The sequence below is a fragment of the Cervus canadensis genome, chromosome 16, assembly GCF_019320065.1.
Source record: "Cervus canadensis isolate Bull #8, Minnesota chromosome 16, ASM1932006v1, whole genome shotgun sequence".
NCBI lineage: Eukaryota > Metazoa > Chordata > Mammalia > Artiodactyla > Cervidae > Cervus > Cervus canadensis.
In genome coordinates, this window is record NC_057401.1 from 32414314 (window position 1) to 32426345 (window position 12032).

General features: G+C 37.0%; 1 long non-coding RNA gene across 1 annotated transcript in view; it reads left to right on the plus strand.

Moving 5' to 3' along the window:
- The window catches only part of LOC122454387, a 38804-nt gene extending 32856 nt beyond the window's left edge, over window positions 1-5948 (plus strand). The window contains exons 3-4 of the long non-coding RNA XR_006273375.1: window positions 4030-4166; window positions 5280-5948. This is a non-coding gene — a long non-coding RNA (uncharacterized LOC122454387). The remainder of the gene's footprint in view (window positions 1-4029; window positions 4167-5279) is intronic.
- Window positions 5949-12032: the final 6084 nt, after the last annotated feature.

Below are 12032 nucleotides of genomic sequence, written 5' to 3' on the forward strand. Positions count from 1 at the left end.
ATAATTGCTGGATTTGTACAAGAAAATCATTTCCAGGACTACACACTAACCGTGTGCACTTATGAAATAACTGGCTGGAGTTGATCATTATTCACTCCCTGGAGCTGTAGCAAAGCAGTCCTTGCTACAGATCAAAGGAGCTCATTACTATCTGAACACAAAAGCAGGTTCTGTTAATGAGGAAATGGGCTAGACATTGTGTTGGACAGACAGAAGAGTGTCTGCTATACTTTTCAAAAATTATCTGTGTAGATAATCTAGTTTTATGTGTTCTTTGTGTGCTTGAAAAGATGCTTAATCTCTAATTGTTGGTTGCAGATATTCTGTGCACTCAGAAAATGAATCATATATGTCCATTCTACCAAATTTCTAAATTTTGATGTTCAATCTCATGCAGTATCAACTCTGGAGTACTTGATCTAGTCAGTTTCTAAGAGTTAAAACATTTAATGCTAAAACATATCGATAGGTTTGTGGTTTGTCAGTTAAATTTGCATTTACTATGTACTGTGTTTACTGAAATACTTGGATGTATTCCTACCATTTTTTCCCCATTATGATCGTCCTTTTTTTGTTGTTATTGCTTTATCCCTTTTCACTTTCTTGTTTCTATTTTATCCTTCACATTTTGGGAAATTGCACAGTCTACTACTTCAGTGATTCTCTTAAATTTTTAGTATATATACTTAACCAAAGTTTGAGGTTAAATAAGTGTCTTTATCTTTCTCCAAAATAATACAAAGATTTTAGAATGATCACAATCCAATGCAGAAGATGAGGGTTGGATCCCTGGGTCAGGAAGATCCCCTGGAGAAGGGAATGGCAACCTACTCCAGTATTCTTGCCTGGGAGATACCATGAACAGAGGAGCCTGGAAGGTTACAGTCCATGGGGTCACAAAGAGTCAGACATGACTGAGTGGCTAAACAACAAATAAATCTCTTGTCTTCTCTCTGGACTTCCCAGGGGGCTCAGTTGGTAAAGAATCCACCTGCAATGCAGGAGACCTGGGTTTGATCGCTGGGTCAGGAGGATCCCTTGGAGGAGGAAATGGCAGCCCAATCCAGTATTCTTTCTGGGGTAATCACATGGACAGAGGAGCCTGGCAGGTTATAGTCCATGGGGTCGCAAAGAGTTGGAAACTACTGAGCAACAGAGCACACAGTATCTACTCTCCTATAGTCTATGTTATACTTATATAGTATTTTATTTCCAACTCATTTTTTAAACCCTCTTATTTCAAATTAATAATTTTTACCATCAGTTTTTATTAAGACTTACTAATTTTATTTTTCAAATTATAATTTTATTTCCTCGCTGTTGCTTCTTGTAGATTATTTCTTTATTAGAGGTTCAGTTTCCTTTTTGCAGAAGTGTTCTTCCCTAGTTCTTTTAGCAGGAGTCTGAAAAGAGAGCTTCTTTTCTCCCTTGAACCAAAAGTTTACTTTTCAACTTTTGAATGATTGTTTAGTTGGAAGTACAGCTTGAGACTGACAGTTATTTTTCTCTTGGCACGCTTTACTAGTTGTCTCTGGCTTCTTGTTGGTGTGAAATCTCTTGTACATCTAATTTTTGTGTCCTTTTTTGTTGTCTTTGAGATTTCCTTTACTGCAGTTTCTTTTAGTATTTGATATTTTGCACCTATTTATTTATACTTATTTTATTAGTCCTGTTTCTATATAAGAAAATGTATTAGCCATGATCTCTTTGAATATTTTAACTTCACCATTATATGCTCTCCTTGAAAAACTTGAGTTTTTCTTCTCTTGTTCTGCTTCTTAATCTTTCATGTTTTACATCTTGTTATCTTCTTCTGATACATATTTGACAATTTTCTTATGTGTATTTTCTAGTTTGCTCTTTCTGTGTTAAGCTGGAAGTCTACTATTTTATCTGTCCTAAGTTAAACTTTTCTGTGTGTGCACAAATGTGTGTATGTGATATGCATTATTCACAAAGAAAGGTATGCCAACCATGTATAGCAATAACATAAAATACATGTACTTTTCACCCAGGTAACAAAATCGAATATTACTAATACCTTAAACTCCTGTGTGTCTCTCTCCAATAATCTACAAATCACCAGATACCATTGTTCTGAATTTTTATTAGCTATTTATATTAGTGATCCATATAGTCAAAGGCTTCGGCATAGTCAATAAAGCAGAAATAGATGTTTTTCTGGAACTCTCTTGCTTTTTCGATGATCCAGCAGATGTTGGCAATTTGATCTCTGGTTCCTCTGCCTTTTCTAAATCCAGCTTGAACATCTGGAAGTTCACAGTTCACGTATTGCTGAAGCCTGGCTTGGAGAATTTTGAGCATTACTTTACTAGCGTGTAAATTTGAGTGCAATTGTGTGGTAGTTTGACCATTCGTTGGCATTGCCTTTCTTTGGGATTGTAATGAAAACGGACCTTTTCCAGTCCTGTGGCCACTGCTGAGTTTTCCAAATTTGCTGGCATATTGAGTGCAGCACTTTCACAGCATCATCTTTTAGGATTTGAAACAGCTCAACTGGAATTCCATCACCTCCACTATGCTTTCTAAGGCCCACTTGACTTCACATTCCAGGATGTCTGGCTCTAGGTGAGTGATCACACTATCGTGATTATCTGGGTCATGAAGATCTTTTTTGTACAGTTCTGTGTATTCTTGCCACCTCTTCTTAATATCTTCTGCTTCTGTTAGGTCCATACCATTTCTGTCCTTTATTGAGCCCATCTTTGAAGGAAATGTTCCCTTGTATCTCTAATTTTCTTGAAGAGATCTCTAGTCTTTCCCATTCTGTTGTTTTCCTTTATTTCTTTGCATTGATCGCTGAGGAAGGCTTTCTTATCTCTCCTTGCTATTCTTTGGAACTCTGCATTCAGATGGCGATATATTTCCTTTTCTCCTTTGCTTTTTGCTTCTCTTCTTTTCACACCTATTTGTTAGGCCTCTTCAGACAGTCATTTTGCTTTTTTGCATTTCTTTTCCATGGGGATGGTCTTAATCCCTGTCTCCTATACAATGTCACGAACCTACGGCCATAGTTCATTAGGCACTCTGTCTATCAGATCTAGTCCCTTAAATCTATTTCTCACTTCCACTGTATAGTCATAAGGGATTTGATTTAGGTCATACCTGAATGGTCTAGTGGTTTTCCCTACTTTCTTCAGTTTAAGTCTGAATTTGGCAATAAGGAGTTCATGATCTGAGCCACAGTCAGCTCCTGGTCTTGTTTTTGCTCACTGTATAGAGCTTCTCAGTCTTTGGCTGCAAAGAATGTAATCAGTCTGATTTCAGTGTTGACCATCTGGTGATGTCCATGTGTAGAGTCTCCTCTTGTTGTTGGAAGAGGGTGTTTGCTATGACCAGTGTGTTCTCTTGGCAAAACTCTATTAGCCTTTGCCCTGCTTCATTCTGTACTCCAAGGCCAAATTTGCCTGTTACTCCAGGTGTTTCCTGACTTCCTACTTTTGCATTCCAGTCTCCTATAATGAAAAGGATATCTTTTTTTGGGTGTTAGGTGAAGAAAGCTGAGCACCGAAAAACTGATGCTTTTGAACTGTGGTGTTGGAGAAGACTCTTGAGAGTCCCTTGGACTGCAAGGAGATCCAACCAGTCCATCCTAAAGGAGATCAGTCCTGGGTGTTCATTGGAAGGACTGATGTTGAAGCTGAAACTCCACTACTTTGGCCACCTCATGCGAAGAGTTGACTCATTGGAAAAGACCCTGATGCTTGGAGGGATTGGGGGCAGGAGGAGAAGGGGATGACAGAGGATGAGATGGCTGGATGGCATCACTGACTCGATGGACATGGGTTTGGGTAGACTCCGGGAGTTGGTGATGGACAGGGAGGCCTGGTGTGCTGCGATTCATGGGGTCACAAAGAATCGGACACAACTGAGTTGCTGAACTGAACTGATTTATATTAGTTCTGGAGAAGCAGAACCAATAGAATGTATATGTATACATATATGTAGAAGAATTGGCTTATGCTTATGTGATTATGGAGGGTGACAGGTTCAAAATCTGTAAAATAGGTGAGCAGACCAGAGACCCAAGGAGTAACCTATGTTGCAGTTCAAGTTTGTTGGCTCTCAGGATGGAGACCCAGGGAAGAGTTGCTGTTTAAGTGCAAAGTGAGTCTGCTAGCAGAATTCCTTCTTGCTCATCTCAGGTCAGTATTTTGTTTATTCAGGCTTTCAATGCGTTAAATGAGGCCTATTCACATTATAGAGGGTATTCAGAGTCTACTGATTTACATGTTCATCTCGTCAACAAAAATATCCTCATGGAAACATTCAGAATAATGTTTGATTAAATATCTGGACACTGTGGTCCAGCCAAGTTGACACATAAAACTAAGCATCACAGGTCTACCCCTTGTCAACTTGGCATCCATACACATCTCCTTAAACTATACTTAATCTCCAAATAAAGATGGTAACAGTTACACCCAACGTGATAATGCTGTCTTGTACACAACTGAAAATGCATTAACACTTTCCTCGTAAGAGGACACAGGATTCCCAAGTGATATTTACCCTTTTTCTTTACATTCTGTAAGTTAAAAATGATGATGTAAAAGTTAATAACATTAAATGACATCATGTAAAGTCAATATATTTTTGTTACATGACTAAGAAATAAAAGACAGAGGAAAACTAACACACAAACATAGTCATAACAAAATAAGGATGATATACTTATTACAATATAGTCCTAATTTCATAACTGGTCATGTGGTCATAGCTGGTATTTAGTACTATCTTCTTTCACTACCCATTCCGTATTCTCCGTATTCCCATTCCCCTCAGTAAACACCTCAACTGATCATAAATCTTAACTTGGTGGGATAATCTCAACTTCATTCCTGAAGGATCTTTCTGGATTGGGTTGTCATATTTTCCCACTGACTTTAATCATGGGTTCTCCTGTATCCTGGACAAACTCTTCCTTATCTCCACCATACAGTATCAATCCAAGTTTTCCTTGGTAAGCAAGAGTAATCATTCTAGCCAGTAGAGTAATTCTTTTCTTTGCCTGTTGATTAGGAATGAGGAGTCCAAAGTGGCTGCTTGGCAGTCTTAACTTCTAGATTAATGGAATTATTGTGTTTCCTGGTGGGAGCATTTTCTTCCCTTTGGGAGTAAGATCTCTGGGCCAGAAGAACATAAAGTTATGGGGAAGAGGAGGAAAAAATTTTGTTGTTGGGTCACTAGAGGTATTAGTGAATGATAACCCTCCCATTTCCACCCCTTGATTCCTGATCTGTGAATTTTTGTTACAGGAGAAACAGAACCATATACTGGAGGCTGATTCAGACCATATGTGACTTCCTGGAGAACCTTGCCCCCCTCTCTGAAAAGAACTCCCGCTTAGCTGTTATAGTAACTAAGTTTTCAAAAGGCCATTCCAGTCCTAGCCATAGCAATCAGAGAGGAAAAAGAAATAAAGGAATCCAAATTGGAAAGGAAGAAATAAAATTGTTACTGTTTGCAGATGGCATCATACTTAGAAAGTCCTCTGTGATACATCGGAAAACTGCTAGAGCTCATCAGTGAATTTGGTAAAGTTGTAGGATACTAAATTAATATATAGAATTGTTGGATACATCCTCTAATAGCTTCAGAGAGTGAATGCATGGGAAAAATGATTTGAGATCCTATAATTTTTATTCTATCATCATATTTAATTGTGCCTTTTCATGTAGAAGGTTAGGATAGAAAACAAAGCTCAGGAAATACCTTAGTATGCTAGCAGTCTCTTTCCTTCTTGCTCTTCATAAATTTCATTTCAGGAGAGTTTGAGCATTTGAGGTATTAATTTACAAATCACCATAAGTTTCTTGCAATAGTATGGACTTGTTTGGGAAACAAATCCTTTAACTTGTGCTTGCATTCAGTTAAAGTCTGTTGGAAATTTTTAATCAAGTTATTCAATGACTGAAGCACAAAAACTTGGTTTGAAATTGTTTAGCTGATTGCAATTAAAGTGAAGCTTGAAAATAGGAAGGCTATAGCCTTTATTCTACAAAAACAAGTGAGGTATTGAACAAAGTAAATGATGAGAGCTCAAATGCTGTTTTAATTTTTTTAAATCTGTAATTTTGATATCAATCACTTTGATTTATAGGAAGACTTTTGATGGAGTTCCTAATTTGACTTTGATAAATTTATTCTTATTCTTTATCTCTTTATTTTTTACCAGAATGGGATATATTGAGAAGGATTTAAATTTTTTAGCCTTTAAATTTTAATTAGTCATGGAGAAAATTTAGTTGGTAAATTTTATTTTGCACAACTATTTTCTAGGTAATGTACTCTGAAAATATTTGGGTGGAAATAATCACAAAATGCAGAAGAGAAAAACTAACATTACTGTTAAGTTACTGGATACTTCAGCACCTCTAGGGAAAGTAGTTTTTCAGTTAAAAATACGGCCTAGAGAGAAAAGCCAACAAAAGGTGTCAACATTTTCAAGTTTAGTAACCCTTAAATATAGAATAATGAGATCAATTTTATGAAAACAAAACTACATGACCATAACAAAAGAAAACAGTCTTTAAAAGCACAAATGACACATTATTAGTGATAGCTTAGAAAATCGCTATTGTAAATGAATATGTACCAAAAATAGTTGTTCTGCTTATTATTTAATTTTTTATTAATATTTAAAAATCAATATAAAGGAGTTATTTGGGGGACTTCCCTGGTGGTCCAGTGGTTAAGCATCTGCCTGCCAATGCAGGGGACACAGGTTCTATCCCTGGTCTGGGAAGATCCCACATGTCATGGGGCAACGAAGCTAATGCACCACTGCTGCTGAAGCCTGTCCTCTGCAACAAGAGAAGCCACTGCAGTGAGAAGCCCGTGCACCGCAGCTAGAGAGTAGCTCTCTCTCGCTTGCTGCCGCTAGAGACAGCCCACGTGCAGCAATAAAGAGCACAGTCAATAAACGCATAAATAAAATATAAAAAAATCTTCAAAAAGAAGCTATTTTGTTTGAAATTTATAAACACATGTTACTTTTCTTAGAGGCAATTTTTATTTTTGAAGCTAGTTTTTGAACTGTAAGTTCAAAAGTAAGCCAGTTTGTCAGTAAATAAATTTATTAAAATTGTCTAAAGTATCCTTTTTAGATGAGAGGTTGATTATAATGTCACTTTACTTACATTGTATGTGACCTGTTTTTCATATTCAGATGTTTATAGAATCTTTATCTCTTTCTTTTTCTCCTTTGTTCCCAGTTATAGTGATATATGTTGGTGAGACTCTTGGGCCCCTTTCAGTCTGGGAACTTGCATCCTTCATTTTGGAGTGATATTTCTTGTAATAGCTCATTAAAATTTTCATTTCTTCAATTTGCATGTGTTCTCTCTTTCTGTATTTTCTATTCCTTTTTCTTAGACCTTTTAGATGATTCTCTAATTTTCTTACCTTTTCATTTTTTTCATTTCTTTCTGTTCTACTTTCTGAAATATTTCCTTAACTTTATCTTCCCACTGTATCATTGAGTGTTTCATCTTCACTGTAATTAAAAAAACTTCCCAAAACTCTCTTCTTGGCACATGAATAGATGCTCAGCATCTATGATCATAAGAAAAATGCAAATCAAAACCACAATGAGATAATTACATCACACCTGTCAGAATGGCTATCATCAAAAAGACCACAAATAGCAAATGTTGGCAAGGATGTGGAGAAAAAGGAACCCTTGTACAATGCTGGTGGAAATGTAAATTAATACAGCCACTATGGAAAACAGTATGGGGGTTCCTCAAAAAACTAAAAATGGAACTATAATACCATATTATCCATCAACCCTGTTCCTGGGTATATATCTGAAGAAAATGAAAAGATACATGTGTATTAATATTCATAGCAACATTGTTTACAATAGCCAAAATATGGAAGTAACCTAACCTAAGTGTCCATCAGTATACAAAGGGATAAAGAAGATGTAGTATGTATATATACAATGGACTATAATTCACCCATAATAAAGAATGAAATAATGCCATTTGCAGCTATATGGATGTAACTAGAGATTATCATATTAAGTGAAGTAAGTCAGAAAAAGAAAGTCAAATAACATATGATGTCGCTTATGTGGGATCTAAAAAAAAAGATACAAATGAATTTATTTCTAAAACAGAAAGAGATTCACAGACCTAGAAAACCAGTTAATGGTTATCAAAGTGAAGAGGGAGGTAGGGGAAGGGGTAAATTAGGAGTTTGAGATTAACATACACACACTACTGTATATAAAACAAATAGCCAAAAAGGACCTACTGTGTAGCACAGGGAACTATGTTCAACATTATGTAATAAAGGAAGAGAATCCGAAGAATATAAAATAACTGAATCACTGTGCTACATACCTGAAGCTAACAGGATATTGTAAATCAGCTATACTTCAGTAAGAATGATGTGGCATATATATATATATATATATATATCAGTTAGTTCAGTCTCTCAGTTGTGTCTGACTCTTTGTGACCGCATGGACTGCAGCTCGCCAGGCTTTTCTGTCCATCACCATCTCCCAGAGCTTACTCAAATTCATTTCCATGGAGTCGATGATTAAGAGGTACACACCACTATGTATAAAATAAACTACAAAGGTCTATTGTAGAGCACAGAGAAATATTGCCATTATTTTATGAAGACTTTAAATTCTTTAAAAATATTGAATCACTGTGTTGTATACCTGAAACTAATACACTATTGTAAATCAACTCTACTTCAATAAAAAAATAGTAAAAATCACAAAAGCTGTTTTCTTTTTTTGTGATTTCAATATCTATTTTATTTTTGTAGCAATTATTCTTTTCCTGGATTCCCAAACATTAATCTCTCTCTGGATATACTAATGTAATGATGGTTTTATGTTTTCATTCATTTCTAAAGTTTTCTTCTCCGTTTGTAGTGTTGGTTTCTTCCAAAATGATTGTTTTGTCCCTGGCTTTTTTCTTTATTGATTGACTGGTCGTGATTCAGAGCCTTGGATGTAAAAGCTGATCAGAAGATCTGAGTGTGTGAGTGAGGCTTTGGATATCACTAGAGGGAGATCAGTATCTCTAGGTTTTGCCTCAGGGATGAGTTAGCCACTTGGGAGAAGCCTGTCTTGTTATCCTACAGGATGGTAAAGGTCTGACTGTGTTCCGGGAGCCCAACCATTCAGCATGAAGTATTCTTGGTATGCATCGGATACAAACCCTCAGCTCTGACTGGTATATGCTTGTCAACACAGACTTTGTTTACGCTATCAGAGAAGAAACCTGCAAACTTCTGGGGCAGAGATTCCAAAGAGGGAACTAGAAAGGGAAAGGAGAGGGATCCGGTCTTAATAGAACTCAAACTGCTTCTGAAACAGTTTCTTACAGTTTATCGATTGAAGCACTTCTTCACTCTCTTGAGTCACTTCTCTTTCACTCATAGTTCGAGAGTTACTGAGTATGCAAGTTCCAGAATCTTTTGGGATTCTGTGGTGGGATGGACTTGATTCTTAGTTTTTCTGACTGCCAATTTTGTTTTCATCTTTCTCGGATCTCCTAAGTCATTTACACGGGTCCTGCTTTCCAGCTTTTAAAATTTTGTCACTGTTGTCTCATCTGTTGCTCACGTCATCTTTGTGGATTAAATATTTTTTCCCTATATTTGGTAGGAGTAAAATTATTTGCATGTATTCAATCTGCTGAAGCTGAAGCTCCAATACTTTGGCCACCTCATTTGAAAAGCTGACTCACTGGAAAAGTCCCAACTCCTTGGAAAAGACCCTGATGCTGGGAAAGATAGAAGGTGAAAGAAGAGGGTGGCGGAGGATGAGATGGTTGGATGGCATCACCGACTCAATGGACATGAATCTGAGCAAACTCCGGGACACAGTGAAGAACAGGAAAGCCTGGTATGCTGCTGCTGTAGGGTCGAAAAGAGTTGGACATGACTGAACAACAATAACAAATTCAGTCTGTCGTCATAACCTTTATATAGATGCTTTATTATGTTCTTCTTAAGGCTATTTTTTGTAATGATTTTATGATGGTTTATCATTATATTAAATAATAATATTATTATTTTCTTCAATCATTTCATACATGCTGATTTTCTAATTTTTTCACATTTACAAATCCTCCAATTGCTGAAGTGAGACTTTTTATCAGGGTGAAACTATTTTCCTGTGTGGTTTGTGTTTTTTTTTAGACTGTGAGTCTTTCTTTTCATTCAACACACCTCTTCCCCACCCGCATTCCTGTAGGAATTGTATGTCTTGTTCATGGCAGAAATGTTGGAGAATAGTCTAGCATTTCCATCTGTATCTCACCTGCTCCACATGAAGTTATGTTAATTTCTTAGCTTGAGGCTTCTTGCATTTCATAAATCATGTAAATTCTGATTCTGCATGTTTGTGTTTTGGAGGCATGGATCTTACTTTCTCCTGGTAGAATTACTTGCATTCAGAGAGCTTCCTTATGGGTTGACCAGGCTGCTGGTATTTCTTGCACCGAGAGGGCTGTTCTTCCAGGCTCCAGGCTATAGGCAGGGTAGCCAGTTTCAGTTGCAACTTTGTAAGGACTCAATCTTGTGTCTCAGATTAACTTTCCCAGAGTGGTGCTGAGGTGAAGATCCATGGTAAAGTAATTTACTAGCAGGTGTTCCCAGAAAAGATAAGGGTTTGGAAAAATAGACTGGAAAGGGAATTTTGTCAGGCAAGGGCATGGTATCAAGCAGAGTCCCAGCCAGACAACGTGCTCTCAGGTTTGAAGGGCAGATTTGAAGTTTACATCTTGGGAGTCCTCCTCATCAGATGGGGTGGAGCTAGAGTATTCATTATTTATGCCAGTTATTATTTAAGTCTTGCCCCAGAGGGATGTAAATTCCTGGGGAGTTTCTGCCTTACTTGAGCTCTCAGAGAGATTCCAGCAGCCCGAGGCGGACTTTGTGCCAACATAACACGGGTACTAACTATTGGAGTGAGAGTGCATGGGGCAGCTGGGCACAGGTGGTGAAGAATCCCAAGAAATGTGGATGAGGGAGCACTGCCGGTGCCTGTTGCATTCTTTGTCAGTCCCTGCCTGGGCATAAACCACAGCCTCGGCTTGTTACCCTCTGCTCCTCCTTTCACAAGGCTGCCCTGCTTGGAGGGAGCTTTCTTTCTCTCTTTACTGGTACTGGACATTTCCTTTCTTTTATATATATAAAATAGAATAGGGTGGTGGTTTCCTCAGTTTTATGTTCCTGAAGCAGAAAGGTGTGTCCCCTTCAGTGTATTCTATCATGGTGTAGACCTACGTCTAGTATGGATCACCCAAACAGACAAGCAAAAAATGATCAGTTTCACTGTGTGTAAAAGTGATGACATGGATGGAGAAAAGAAATCATTTAAATGCTTCTAGAAATTGCATGCTAGAAAATCCTAAGAAGAATTGTGGAATATGGTGATTTGGCTTTTAGGCAATGTGTTTATTCTCTGTTGTTTAGCATAGTTCAAGGTGGATTGATTTGAAATTAGGTGCTAATCATAAAATTGCAAACTGGGATTTTTTTTTTTTTTTGCAAAAATTATCTCCTTGAACTTTACATTTCATTTTATTAGTAACATTTTCAGGACAATAAAAAAGATGTTTTCCCAAATATTATTTAATTAAAGAGTATAGTAAAACTTAATAAAAAGACTGTATCTCAGATGATAGCCAATTTATATTTATGTATAGCCAATTTGTATTTATATCTGTGATATAAATATCTTTACTTTACTGTACTTTCCTTTACTTCCTAAGATGTCATGGCATTCTGAAAGACATGGGCAGATAATGTAGAAATTAAATCCAGAGTCTTATTACTGTAGCATGACTTGTCTCATACAGCATTTGATCTGATTTGTGAGGATATGCAGGAAGAAATGCTTTGTGTGTGTGTGTGTGTGTATGTGTTTTAAACAGATTTGAATGGATCTTGTAGTCACTGACTATTTCATCTCTGGACACTTAGGGCTTAAAAGAAAGGGTGATTTTCTGAGAAGTACTTTTAAATGTGTACCT